The sequence below is a fragment of the Hypanus sabinus genome, chromosome 25 (assembly GCF_030144855.1).
Source record: "Hypanus sabinus isolate sHypSab1 chromosome 25, sHypSab1.hap1, whole genome shotgun sequence".
Classification (NCBI taxonomy): domain Eukaryota; kingdom Metazoa; phylum Chordata; class Chondrichthyes; order Myliobatiformes; family Dasyatidae; genus Hypanus; species Hypanus sabinus.
Genome location: NC_082730.1, coordinates 46022802 through 46035338, shown reverse-complemented (window position 1 = coordinate 46035338; position 12537 = coordinate 46022802). Strand labels below are relative to the sequence as shown.

Genomic DNA, 12537 nt, shown 5'->3' with positions numbered 1-12537 from the left:
GTTCACTGAGCCCACGTTGATCATTAAGAACTAGAGTAGTTATATAGATTAGTTCTCTTTTATTCTCCCCCACATTCCCGTTAACTCCACCTCAGCTAATCCTGTCACCCTCTGCTCTGACTCCACCCACAACTTTGAGAAGAAACTACTATAGTGCGCCCATCTCAGATTCTGATGAGTCAGAGTACAGGAAGGAGATAGAGAGCTGAGTGATGTGGTGTCCTGACAACAACCTTTCCCTCGATGTCAGCAAAACAAAAGGGCCGGTCATTGACTTCAGAAAGGGGTGGGGGGAGTGCACATGTTCTTGTCACCATATGTATTGGTGGGTTTACTGCACAGGATTGAAAGAAGCTAAAGAAAGTTGTGAAATTAGTCGGCTCAATCATAGTTACTAGCCTCCGCAGTATCAAAGACATCTTCAAGGAGCGGTGCCTCAGAAAGACGGCGTCCATTATTAAGGACCCCAATAACCCATGCCTTCTTCTCATTGTTCCTATCGAGAAGAGTGTACAGAAGCCAGAAGGCACACGCTCAGCAATCCAGGAACAATGCTAACAACCAATTCCAAAATGGACATTGAACACTACCTCACTTTTTAAATATATATTATTTCTGTTTTTGCACTATTTTAATGTACATTTATACACTTATAGTAATTGATTTAGTTGTTTATTTTTTTCTATATTATAATGTACTGCAGCTACTAAGTTAACAAATTTCATTCATGTGCCAGTGATATTAAACCTGATTCTGACTCTGATATTAACTGTGTTGAATTTGAGAGGGTTGACTGCTTCAAGTTCCTCGGGGCGAACATCTCCAATAGCCTTTCCTGGTCAACGTTGACGTCACTGCCGGGAAAACTCACCAATGCCTCCACCTCCTCAGGAGGTTGAAGAAATTCCCCATGTCCCTGGCGACTCTTGGCAATATTTATTGCCGCTTTGTACAAAGCGTTCTGTTTGGGTGCTCTCCAATTCACCACAAGAACATGCAGAGTTGTGGACACGTCACAGAAACCAGCCTCCCTTCTCTACTTCTACTGTCTATACTTTTACGTGTCTCAGTAAAACCTCACCCACCCAGTACATCCTCTCTTCTCCCCTCTCCCATCGGGCAGGAGTTTGTGAGCTGAAGGACAGCTTCTACCCCACTGTTGCCAGACTCCTGTATGATAAGATGGTCTCTTGACCTCACAATCTTCCTCGTTAAAGTCCTGCACTTTGTTGGTTACCTGCACTGAACTTTTCGACAGATTTTAAACTTTATTCTGCGTTTTCATTTTACCTCAGATTTAATCTGTATAAGCAGTACACCAGACCGGCTTTGGCACACGTGAGAATTATAAACCTACAGGAAAAAAAAACAGAGACGCCGAGAACAATCTTCAGCGGCTAGTCCCACGTCCCAACCTGCTCCCAGAGACAGGTACAATTACAATGTTTAGAGGACAGATGCCTGGGCAGAGAAGTTTGGAAGCATATGGGTCAAATACAGGGAAAGGGGAACAGCTCAGATAGACATCTTAGCAGGGACGAGTTGGGCCGAACGCCCTGTTTCCTTGCTGTCTAACTTAACGACTTTGTGAAATCGGAGCACGGGGTTGGGGAGGGGCTTTGAGTGTTCAAACTCCGCGCAGGCAGAAGCCGAGTCAGGATCAAGCAGGAGTGACGGGAGCTATGAGGCACCGGATCTCTCATTCTTTGCTGTCCTGATAAACTGATCTCGAGTCTGCATTGGGGCACCGTAAAGAAGATTTAACGTACTATGCAGGTCCTTCGTTCCGCGATGCTGCGCCGAGCTTTTAACCTCCTCCAGCGTCAGTCTGATCGTTCCTAGAGATTCTGCCGATGCTTGGAATCCAGAATAACACGCACCAAATGTTGGAGGAACTTAGTAGGTCAGGCAACATCTATGGAAAGTCGAGTAACGGCGAAAGACCGTTCTCCAGGACTTCCATACAGCCCTCCATGCGCCAGTCCAAAGGTCTCTGTTTCTACCGACACCCACCAGTCTGTGTGTGTAAAAACCTACCCCCCCCCCCCCAGGCATACTTTCCTTCAATCACTTTAAAATTATGCCCCTCGCACTGGCTGCCTACTGTACCTGTGCCTCTTACCATCTTAGATACCGTTTGAAACGACTGGGGAATTGTGGGTTGCAGAACAGGGAACAGGCCGACCTACTCCTCATGTGCGTATCTGAAATCCCCCCCCCCCCAATGCACCACCTCTGGCAGGGAGTTCCACGGACCCACCACTCACTGTGTATAAAAAACCTCTGACACCCCCCCCCCCCCGTTATGCCCTGCTCTCCTTCTCGTGCTGCCCTGAGGAAAAGGAACTGGCTGACCCCCACCCCAACACCACCTCTGGCAGGGACCCACCACTCACTGTGTATAAAGAACCTCTGACCCCCCCCCCCTCCCGTTATGCCCTGCTCTCCTTCTCGTGCTGCCTTGAGGAAAAGGAACTGGCTGACCCCCACCCCAACACCACCTCTTATCATCTTGCGCGCCTCTATCAGTCAGGTTTACTAAATTGATTCCTAGAACGAAGGGGTTAATGTCTGAAGGGAAATTGTACAGGTTAGGCCTACAGTCCTTGGAATATGGAAGAATAAGAGGGAATCTTATTAGAAATTTTGACGGGAGTTGTATACTGGGAGAATGGTTCCAGAGGGGCATAATTACAAAATAAAGAACCGCCCTTTTGCAAAATTGTTCGCTGAAAAAGGGCGGGTAAATCTGAGGGATTGTTCGCTCCAGAGAGCTGTGTATCGGGAGGCACTAAATTCAAAGTGGAAATGAAGACTCGTTTGAACCGCAAGGGCTCGGGGGGAGGGGGGTTAAGGGGAAGCGGTACTGGAAGCGACGCTGGATTTTAATGAAAGGCGGAGCAGAAGGGGCCGACTGGCCGACTCCAGCTGTGGCACGTCTCTCACAGGTATTTGCGTGGAGATGATCGCGTCTGGTCTGCACTCGGCAACTTCACTGTAGCATCAGCCGGAGCGGAATGTACAATGCAGGTGTGGTCCGGCCTCACTGAGAGCGAACAAGTTGGGCAAGACGTGCCGTGAAAAGGAAACGGTGAGGGTTATTGACACGCCGGAGAGAGCAAGCGACAGAATGGCAGAGGGTTTGAGGGGCGTGGAGGGGGGAGTGCGCTAGGGAGAGAAAGATGGAGAACGGCAGAGAGAGTGAGCTGTTTTCTCTCGGAGTTTCGAGGGCTCTTCTCGCTCTCTGTTCCCTTGTGGGAGCCGGCTCTGAGCCGTGATCCGGCTCTGAGCACCCTCGGGGACAGGGAGAAGGGGGTGGGGGAGCAGCATTTGCCCTCGGCGCCGGAGCAGTGGACAGGTAAAGGGGGCAGTGCCCCTCACCAACATGCGATGCTCTGTGCCCGGCCGGTATTGTTGGCCCAGCAACAGCTGAGCATTGGACTAAGCTCTAACGTGGGACTTCAACATTGGCGAGCTGGGCATCGACATTTTCGTGACATCCCTTTTTTTTACAGATTTCAGATCCCGGCTCCCGGATCCAGGGCTCCAGGCTCCAGGATTTTGGGGCGCCGTTCACCGCTAAGGAGTGCAGCAGTTCTCCAAGGTCAGTCTGTTCCCAGCCGAGGTAAACAAGTGTGTGTTTGGTTTTTTTTCCCCAGTTCTTTTATTCAACAGCTGCCGTCGCCGGAGAGGGGGGAGGGGCTGGAATAGGATGCAGTGAGGTGGTTAAAGAGGGGAAGGAATGGGGTCGGGGAAGGGAAGGTCGGCAAGGAGAGAGTGGGGGGGGGGGGTGTTAGGGGAGGCGTGAGCAGCAGAGAACGGCGGGCGGGGATGGGAAGGAAAATGGTCCTAGGTAGGGCTTGCAGAGGGGACGGTGAGAGAGTGGAAGGAGATACCACGTTCTCACTCGCGTCTACCCCTCCCTCCTCTCCACACCTCCGCCGTTTCCTCACTTTCACTGTCTCCTTGACGATTCTTTCCTTGTTCCCCGCACTCTGCACGCTCTTCCCGGCTCTTCTCCACATTTCTCCGCAAGCTATTCCCCGCTCCTCGATTATCCTCTGCCTCCCACCCCGATTGCACTCCACTCCCCCGATTACCCTCCCACAATTGGCCTCCCCTCCCTCTCTGATTACCCTCCGCAACCCACCCGATTGCCCTCTGCCTCCCTCCCAGACCATATCCTCCCAGACCACCCTCCACTCCTTTCCTTCCTCCTCCTTTTAACCCTCCCTTCCCTTCCCCTCCCCCTTCCTCTACCCTACCCCTCCTCCTTTCCCTTTCTCCTCCTCCTCTCCTGTCCCTACCCCTCCCCACCCTTTCCCTCTCTTCTCCACCCTTTCCCTTCCCCCTCACCCCTTTCAGTTCCCTCTCCCCTTTCCCTCCTCCCTCTACACCCTCCCCTTCTGCTTCTCTTACCCTTCCCCCTCCCCTCCACATTTCCCCATCCCCAATCTCCCCTGGCCCCCCTCCTCCCTACTTTCTCCCTCTTATCTGTTCCCCATCCTTCCAGCTCCCCCTTTCCCTTCCCCTTTCCCTTCCCCCTTTCCCGTCCCCCTTTCCCTTCCCCCTTTCCCGTCCCCCCTTTCACCAAAGTGGTCATTGTGTAGAACTGCTGACTGCTGTGTTCGTTGTAATGTTATCAGGCCCCTGTAGGATAGTGACCTTTTGTAGTGTGTAGCCTGCATGACAAATTGATTTTGCAGAAGTTGACATTCCTTAAATGTGAACTTGTTGTGTGAGAGTAAGTTTTCTGTTAAAGCAATATTTTCTCCAGAGTGCAGGAAGTCTTCCAACTAGCCAGCAGTTGCAGCCTGCAAACTCGACTTTCTTTCCATAATCTTCTCTGGAATCCCACTGTGTTGCTGCAGAACTGACCCATGTAACTGTTGAGCAGTAATAAAACCTACTCAGGGATAACATCTGCCATTCTTACCTGATCTGCTCTTTGTGGGCTACAGAAAGTGGTTGACATACCCCAGTACATCATACATCATAGGCAAAGCTTTCCCTTCCATTGTGCATATTTACAGGGACCGCTGTCACAAGAAAGCAGCATCCATCATCAAGGACGCCCATCATCCGGGCTATGCCCTCTTCTTGATACAACCATTAGGCAAGAGGTATAGAAGTCTTCGATCCCACATCACCAGGTTCAGGAACAGTTATTACCCTACAACCATCAGGCACCTGAAGTGATGTAGATAGCTTCATTCACCTCAAGACTGAAATGATTCTGTGACCAACAGATTCATATTAGGACATGTTCTCAGAATTATTTGTTTTTATTTGCACAGTTTGACTTCTTTTACACATTTGTTAGTTCTTAAATACAGTGCCTATAAAAAGTATTCACCCCTTAGAAGTTTTCATCTTTTATTGTTTTACAACATTGAATCATAGTGGATTTAATTTGGCTTTTTTAACACTGATCAGTAGAAAAAGACTTTCTCGTGCCAAAATGAAAACAGGTCCCGATAAAGTGATCAAAATTAACTACAAATATAAGACACAAAAAATTGATTGCTTAAGTATTCACCCCCTTTAATATGACACACCAAATTATCATTGATGCAGCCAATTGGTTTAAGAAGTCACATCATTAGTTAAACAGAGATCACTGTGTACAGTCAAGGTGTTTCAATTGATTGTAGTAAAAATAAACCTATACCTGCAAGATCCAACTGCTGGTGAGTCAGTATCCAAAAACTACACCATGAAGACAAAAGAACACTCCAAGCAACTCACAAAAAGGTCATGGAAAAGAACAAATCAGGAAATGGATACAAGAACATTTCCAAATCACTGAATATCCCTTGGAGTACAGTTAAGTCAATCATTAAGAAATGAAAAGAATACTGCATAGCTGTAAATCTGCCTAGAGCAGGCTGTCCTCAAAAATTGAATAGGTGTACAAGAAGGGCACTTGTGTGGGAGGCCAGCAAGAGACAACTCTGGAGGAGTTACCAGCTTCCGTGGCTGAGATGAGAGAGACTGCGCATACAACAACTGTTACCCCAGTTCTTCACCAGTCACAGCTTTATGGGAGAGTGGCAAAGAGAAAGCCACTGTCGAAAAAAAACTCACATGAAATCTTGGCTAGAATTTGCCAGAAGGGATGTAGGAGATTCCGAAGTCAGCTGGAAGAAGGTTCTATGGTCAGATGAAACCAAAACTGAGCTTTTTGGCCATTGGACTGAATGCTATTTTTTGGTGTAAGTCAAACACTGCACATCATTAAAAACACACCGTCTCTACCATGAAGCATGGTGGCGGCTGCATCATGCTGTGGAATGCTTCACTGCAGCCGGCCCTGGAGAGTTTGTGAAGGTAGAGAGTAAAATGATTGCAGCAAAATACGCGGAAATCCCGGAGGAAAACTTGATGCAGTCTGTAAGACCTGGGGGAAGATTTCTTTTCCAGCAAGACACTGACCCCAAGCATAAAGCCAAAGCTACACAGAAATGGCTAAGAACAGCAAAGTTAATGTCCTGGAGTGGCCAAGTCAGAGTCCAAACCTCAGTCCAATCCCCATGCAATCTGACAGAGCTTGAGCAGTTTTGTAAAGAAGAATAGAATTGCAGTGTCCAGATGTGCAAAGCTGATTGAGAGGTATCCACACAGACTTAAGGCTCTAATTGCTGACAAAGGTGCATCACTAAATACTGACTTGAAGGAGTGATTATTTATGCAATCAATTATTTTGTGTTTTTATCTGTAATTAATTTAGATCACTTTGTAGAGATTTGTTTTCACTTTGATACAGAAGAGCCTTTTTTTGTTGATCAGTGTCAAAAAGCAAAATTAAATACACTGTGATTCAATGTTGTAAAATAATAAAACTTCTGGGGGGGTGGAGTGAATACTTTTTATATGGACTGTATGTATAGTTTTTAGTAGATTCTATTGTACCCATTTTATTTTTCCTATAAATGCCTGCAAGAAAATTCATCTCAAGACAGTATATCAAAGTTCAAATTGAATTTGTTATCAAGATACATATATGTCACTATTTACAACCCTGAGTTTTGTTTTCTTGCAGGCATACACATTAAATATAAAAAGCACAATAGAATAAATGAAAGACCACCCCCAACAGGATGGACAAAGAACCAGTGTGCAAAAGACAGCAAACTGTGCAAATACAAAAAGAAAAAAAGAGAAATAATAGTAATAAATACATTTCGAGAGCATGAGAAAATGAGTCCATAAGTTGTGTGAACATTTCAATGATGGGGCAAGTGAAGTTAAGTGACGTTATCCCCTCTGGTCCAAGAGCCTGATGGTTGAGGGGTAATAACAGTTTCTGAACCTGGTGCTGTGAATCCTGAGGCTCCTGAACCTCCTTTCTGATGGTTGAGGAGTAATAACAGTTTCTGAATCTTGTGCTGTTAATCCTGAGTCTCCTGTACCTTCTTCCTAATGGCAGCAGCAAGAAGGGAGCATATCCTGGATGGTGAGGGTCTTTGATGATGGTTGATACTTAACTCCAGAAGGAGTACCCTTGAGCAGAAAAGCCTACAAAAAAGTAGTGAACACCTCCCAGTCCATCATGGATAAAGCCCTCACCACCACTGAGCACATCTACACAGTGCTGTCACAGAAAAGCAGAGGGGAACCAGAATGGGGAATGGATAAAGAGAAAAACTACCAGGTTAGAGAAATAAGTTTAGATGTGGGTACCTCCCTCAAGGCCACTGGGCAGCGCCTGCTTTTGCTCCTCTCTGCTGCCTCACAGCCATTAACTCTCCTGAGCCCAAGGTTAACTTTTGCACCTTGCTCTTCCACATGAAGCTCTTCTGCAATGACATCCCAAGACACAGCAAATACTTGGCTGACAATACTCAATTCTGTGATTACTCAAACCTCCCTCTTTCTCTTCCTTGACTTCACTGGGAAGATCTTGAATCAGAATCAGGTTTATTATCACCAGCATGTGTGTAGTGAAATTTCTTAACTTAGCAGCAGCAGGTCAATGCAATATAGAAGAAAGATAAATAAATAAATAAGTTACAGTATATGAATACTGAATGGATTAAAAATCATGCAAAAACAGAAATAATACGTTTTTAAAAAGTGAGGTAGTGATCATGGGTTCAAATTCCATTTAGGAATCCGATGGCTGAGGGGAAGAAGCTGTTCCTGAATCGCTGAGTGTGTGCCTTCAGGCTTCTGTACCGTAACAGTGAGAAAAGGGCATGCCCTGGGTGCTAGAGGTCCTTAATAATGGACACAGCCATTCTGAGACACCACTTCTTGAAGGTGTCCTGGGTACTTTATAGGCTGTACCCAAGATGAAGCTGACTAAATTTATGACCCTCCTCAGCTCCTTTTAGTCCCGTGCAGCGGCCCACCACTCCACCCACTGCCCTACCAGACAGTGATGCAACCTGACAGAATTCTCTCCACGGTACATCTGTAGAAGTTTTTGAGTGTTTTTGTTCTCGTACCAAGTCTCTTCAAACTCCTAATGAAGTATAGTTGCTATCTTGCCTTCTTTATAACAGCATTGATATATTAGGACCAGGTTAGAATCTCAGAGATCGTGACACCCAGGAACTTGGAACTGCTCATTTTCTCCACTTCTGATCCCCTATGAGGATTGGTATGTGTTCCTTTGTCATATCTTTCCTGAAGTCCACAGTCGGCTCTTTTGTCTTACGTTGAGTACAAGGTGGTTGCTATGACACCACTCCACTAGTTGGTATATCTGGCTCCTGTACGCGGTCTCGTATGAAAGCTGGAAAACATACCAGCATCCATACCAGCACCGATTTACACTAACTCAATCTATAACCCCATCTGCCCTCCCCATTATCTAGTTCTCTTACTAGCCATCTCGATGCTCAGGGTAATTTACAGTAGCCAGTACGGTATCATTGGTGGTCGAGGTTACAGTCACCAATCAGCGTTTGAATCACAACATTGTCTGTAACGAGTTTGTACATTGTCCCATGACCATGTCTGTTTCCTTCAGGTATTCCGGTTTCATCCCACGTTCCAAAGACGCACAGTAAGCTGTGGACATGCTTTACTGACACTGCAAACACTGCGACGCTTGTGAACTTCCCCCACACTACCCTCAGACTGGGTTTTCCCCCACACTACCCTCAGACTGGGGGCTTCCCCAACATTACCCTCAGACTGGGTTTTCCCCCACACTACCCTCAGACTGGGGGCTTCCCCAACACTACCCTCAGACTGGGGGCTTCCCCACACTACCCTCAGACTGGGGGCTTCCCCAACACTACCCTCAGACTGGGTTTTCCCCCACACTACCCTCAGACTGGGGGCTTCCCCAACACTACCCTCAGACAGGGGGCTTCCCCACACTACCCTCAGACTGGGTTTTCCCCCACACTACCCAAAGACTGGGTTTTCCCCCACACTACCCTCAGACTGGGTTTTCCCCCACACTACCCTCAGACTGGGGGCTTCCCCACACTACCCTCAGACAAGGGGCTTCCCCACACTACCCTCAGACTGGGTTTTCCCCCACACTACCCTCAGACTGGGTTTTCCCCCACACTACCCTCAGACTGGGGGCTTCCCCAACACTACCCTCAGACTGGGGGCTTCCCCAACACTACCCTCAGACTGGGGCTTCCCCACACTACCCTCAGACTGGGGGCTTCCCCACTCTACCCTCAGACTGGGTTTCCCACCCACACTACCCACAAACTGGGTTTTCCCCCACACTACCCTCAGACTGGGGGCTTCCCCACACTACCCAGACTGGGTTTCCCCCCACACTACCCTCAGACAGGGGGCTTCCTCAACACTATCCTCAGACTGGGTTTCCCTCCACACTACCCTCAGACTGGGGGCTTCCCCACACTACCCTCAGACTGGGTTTTCCCCCACACTGCCCTCAGACTGGGTTTTCCCCCACACTACCCTCAGACTGGGGGCTTCCTCAACACTACCCTCAGACTGGGTTTCCCACCCACACTACCCTCAGACTGGGGGCTTCCTCAACACTGCCCTCAGACTGGGGGCTTCCACCACACTACCCTCAGACTGGGTTTCCCCCCACACTACCCTCAGACTGGGGGCTTCCTCAACACTACCCTCAGACTGGGTTTCCCACCCACACTACCCTCAGACTGGGGGCTTCCTCAACACTACCCTCAGACTGGGGGCTCCCACCACACTACCCTCAGACTGGGTTTCCCCCCATACTACCCTCAGACTGGGTTTTCCCCAACACTACCCTCAGACTGGGGGCTCCCACCACACTACCCTCAGACTGGGGGCTTCCCCCACACTACCCTCAGACTGGGTTTTCCCCCACACTACCCTCAGACTGGGGGCTTCCCCAACACTACCCTCAGACTGGGGGCTTCCCCCACACTACCCTCAGACTGGGTTTTCCCCCACACTACCCTCAGACTGGGGGCTTCCCCCACACTACCCTCAGACTGGGTTTCCCTCCACACTACCCTCAGACTGGGGGCTTCCCCACACTACCCTCAGACTGGGTTTTCCCCCACACTACCCTCAGACAGGGGGCTTCCCCAACACTACCCTCAGACTGGGTTTCCCACCCACACTACCCTCAGACTGGGGGCTTCCTCAACACTACCCTCAGACTGGGGGCTTCCACCACACTACCCTCAGACTGGGTTTCCCCCCACACTACCCTCAGAATGGGTTTCCCCCCACACTACCCTCAGACTGGGGGCTTCCTCAACACTACCCTCAGACTGGGGGCTCCCACCACACTACCCTCAGACTGGGTTTCCCCCCATACTACCCTCAGACTGGGTTTTCCCCAACACTACCCTCAGACTGGGGGCTTCCCCCACACTACCCTCAGACTGGGTTTTCCCCCACACTACCCTCAGACTGGGTTTTCCCCCACACTACCCTCAGACTGGGGGCTTCCCCACACTACCCTCAGACTGTGTTTTCCCCCACACTACCCTCAGACTGGGGGCTTCCCCAACACTACCCTCAGACTGGGGGCTTCCCCCACACTACCCTCAGACTGGGTTTTCCCCCACACTACCCTCAGACTGGGGGCTTCCTCAACACTACCCTCAGACCGGGTTTTCCCACCCACATTACCCTCAGACTGGGGGCTTCCTCAACACTACCCTCAGACTGGGGGCTTCCCCACTCGACCCTCAGACTGGGTTTCCCACCCACACTACCCACAAACTGGGTTTTCCCCCACACTACCCTCAGACTGGGGGCTTCCCCACACTACCCAGACTGGGTTTCCCCCCACACTACCCTCAGACAGGGGGCTTCCTCAACACTATCCTCAGACTGGGTTTCCCTCCACACTACCCTCAGACTGGGGGCTTCCCCACACTACCCTCAGACTGGGTTTTCCCCCACACTGCCCTCAGACTGGGTTTTCCCCCACACTACCCTCAGACTGGGGGCTTCCCCACACTACCCTCAGACTGGGTTTTCCCCCACACTACCCTCAGACTGGGGGCTTCCCCACACTACCCAGACTGGGTTTCCCCCCACACTACCCTCAGACAGGGGGCTTCCTCAACACTATCCTCAGACTGGGTTTCCCTCCACACTACCCTCAGACTGGGGGCTTCCCCACACTACCCTCAGACTGGGTTTTCCCCCACACTGCCCTCAGACTGGGTTTTCCCCCACACTACCCTCAGACTGGGGGCTTCCTCAACACTACCCTCAGACTGGGGGCTCCCACCACACTACCCTCAGACTGGGTTTCCCCCCATACTACCCTCAGACTGGGTTTTCCCCAACACTACCCTCAGACTGGGGGCTTCCCCCACACTACCCTCAGACTGGGTTTTCCCCCACACTACCCTCAGACTGGGTTTTCCCCCACACTACCCTCAGACTGGGGGCTTCCCCACACTACCCTCAGACTGTGTTTTCCCCCACACTACCCTCAGACTGGGGGCTTCCCCAACACTACCCTCAGACTGGGGGCTTCCCCCACACTACCCTCAGACTGGGTTTTCCCCCACACTACCCTCAGACTGGGGGCTTCCTCAACACTACCCTCAGACCGGGTTTTCCCACCCACATTACCCTCAGACTGGGGGCTTCCTCAACACTACCCTCAGACTGGGGGCTTCCCCACTCGACCCTCAGACTGGGTTTCCCACCCACACTACCCACAAACTGGGTTTTCCCCCACACTACCCTCAGACTGGGGGCTTCCCCACACTACCCAGACTGGGTTTCCCCCCACACTACCCTCAGACAGGGGGCTTCCTCAACACTATCCTCAGACTGGGTTTCCCTCCACACTACCCTCAGACTGGGGGCTTCCCCACACTACCCTCAGACTGGGTTTTCCCCCACACTGCCCTCAGACTGGGTTTTCCCCCACACTACCCTCAGACTGGGGGCTTCCCCACACTACCCTCAGACTGGGTTTTCCCCCACACTACCCTCAGACTGGGGGCTTCCCCACACTACCCAGACTGGGTTTCCCCCCACACTACCCTCAGACAGGGGGCTTCCTCAACACTATCCTCAGACTGGGTTTCCCTCCACACTACCCTCAGACTGGGGGCTTCCCCACACTACCCT

The 12537-nt window shown here is 50.3% G+C and overlaps 1 protein-coding gene across 13 annotated transcripts in view; it reads left to right on the top strand.

Annotated features, from left to right (window-relative positions):
* The first annotated feature begins 2800 nt into the window (after positions 1-2800).
* Positions 2801-12537, top strand: part of LOC132381212 (potassium voltage-gated channel subfamily A member 2-like) — a 76281-nt gene continuing 66544 nt past the window's right edge. For 6 of the 13 annotated variants that reach the window (XM_059950535.1, XM_059950523.1, XM_059950533.1 and 3 more), the window contains exons 1-2: positions 2955-3091; positions 3516-3604. The gene's annotated coding sequence lies outside the window, so the exon portion shown is untranslated. The other 7 variants (XM_059950531.1, XM_059950525.1, XM_059950532.1 and 4 more) reach the window with 4 other exon arrangements.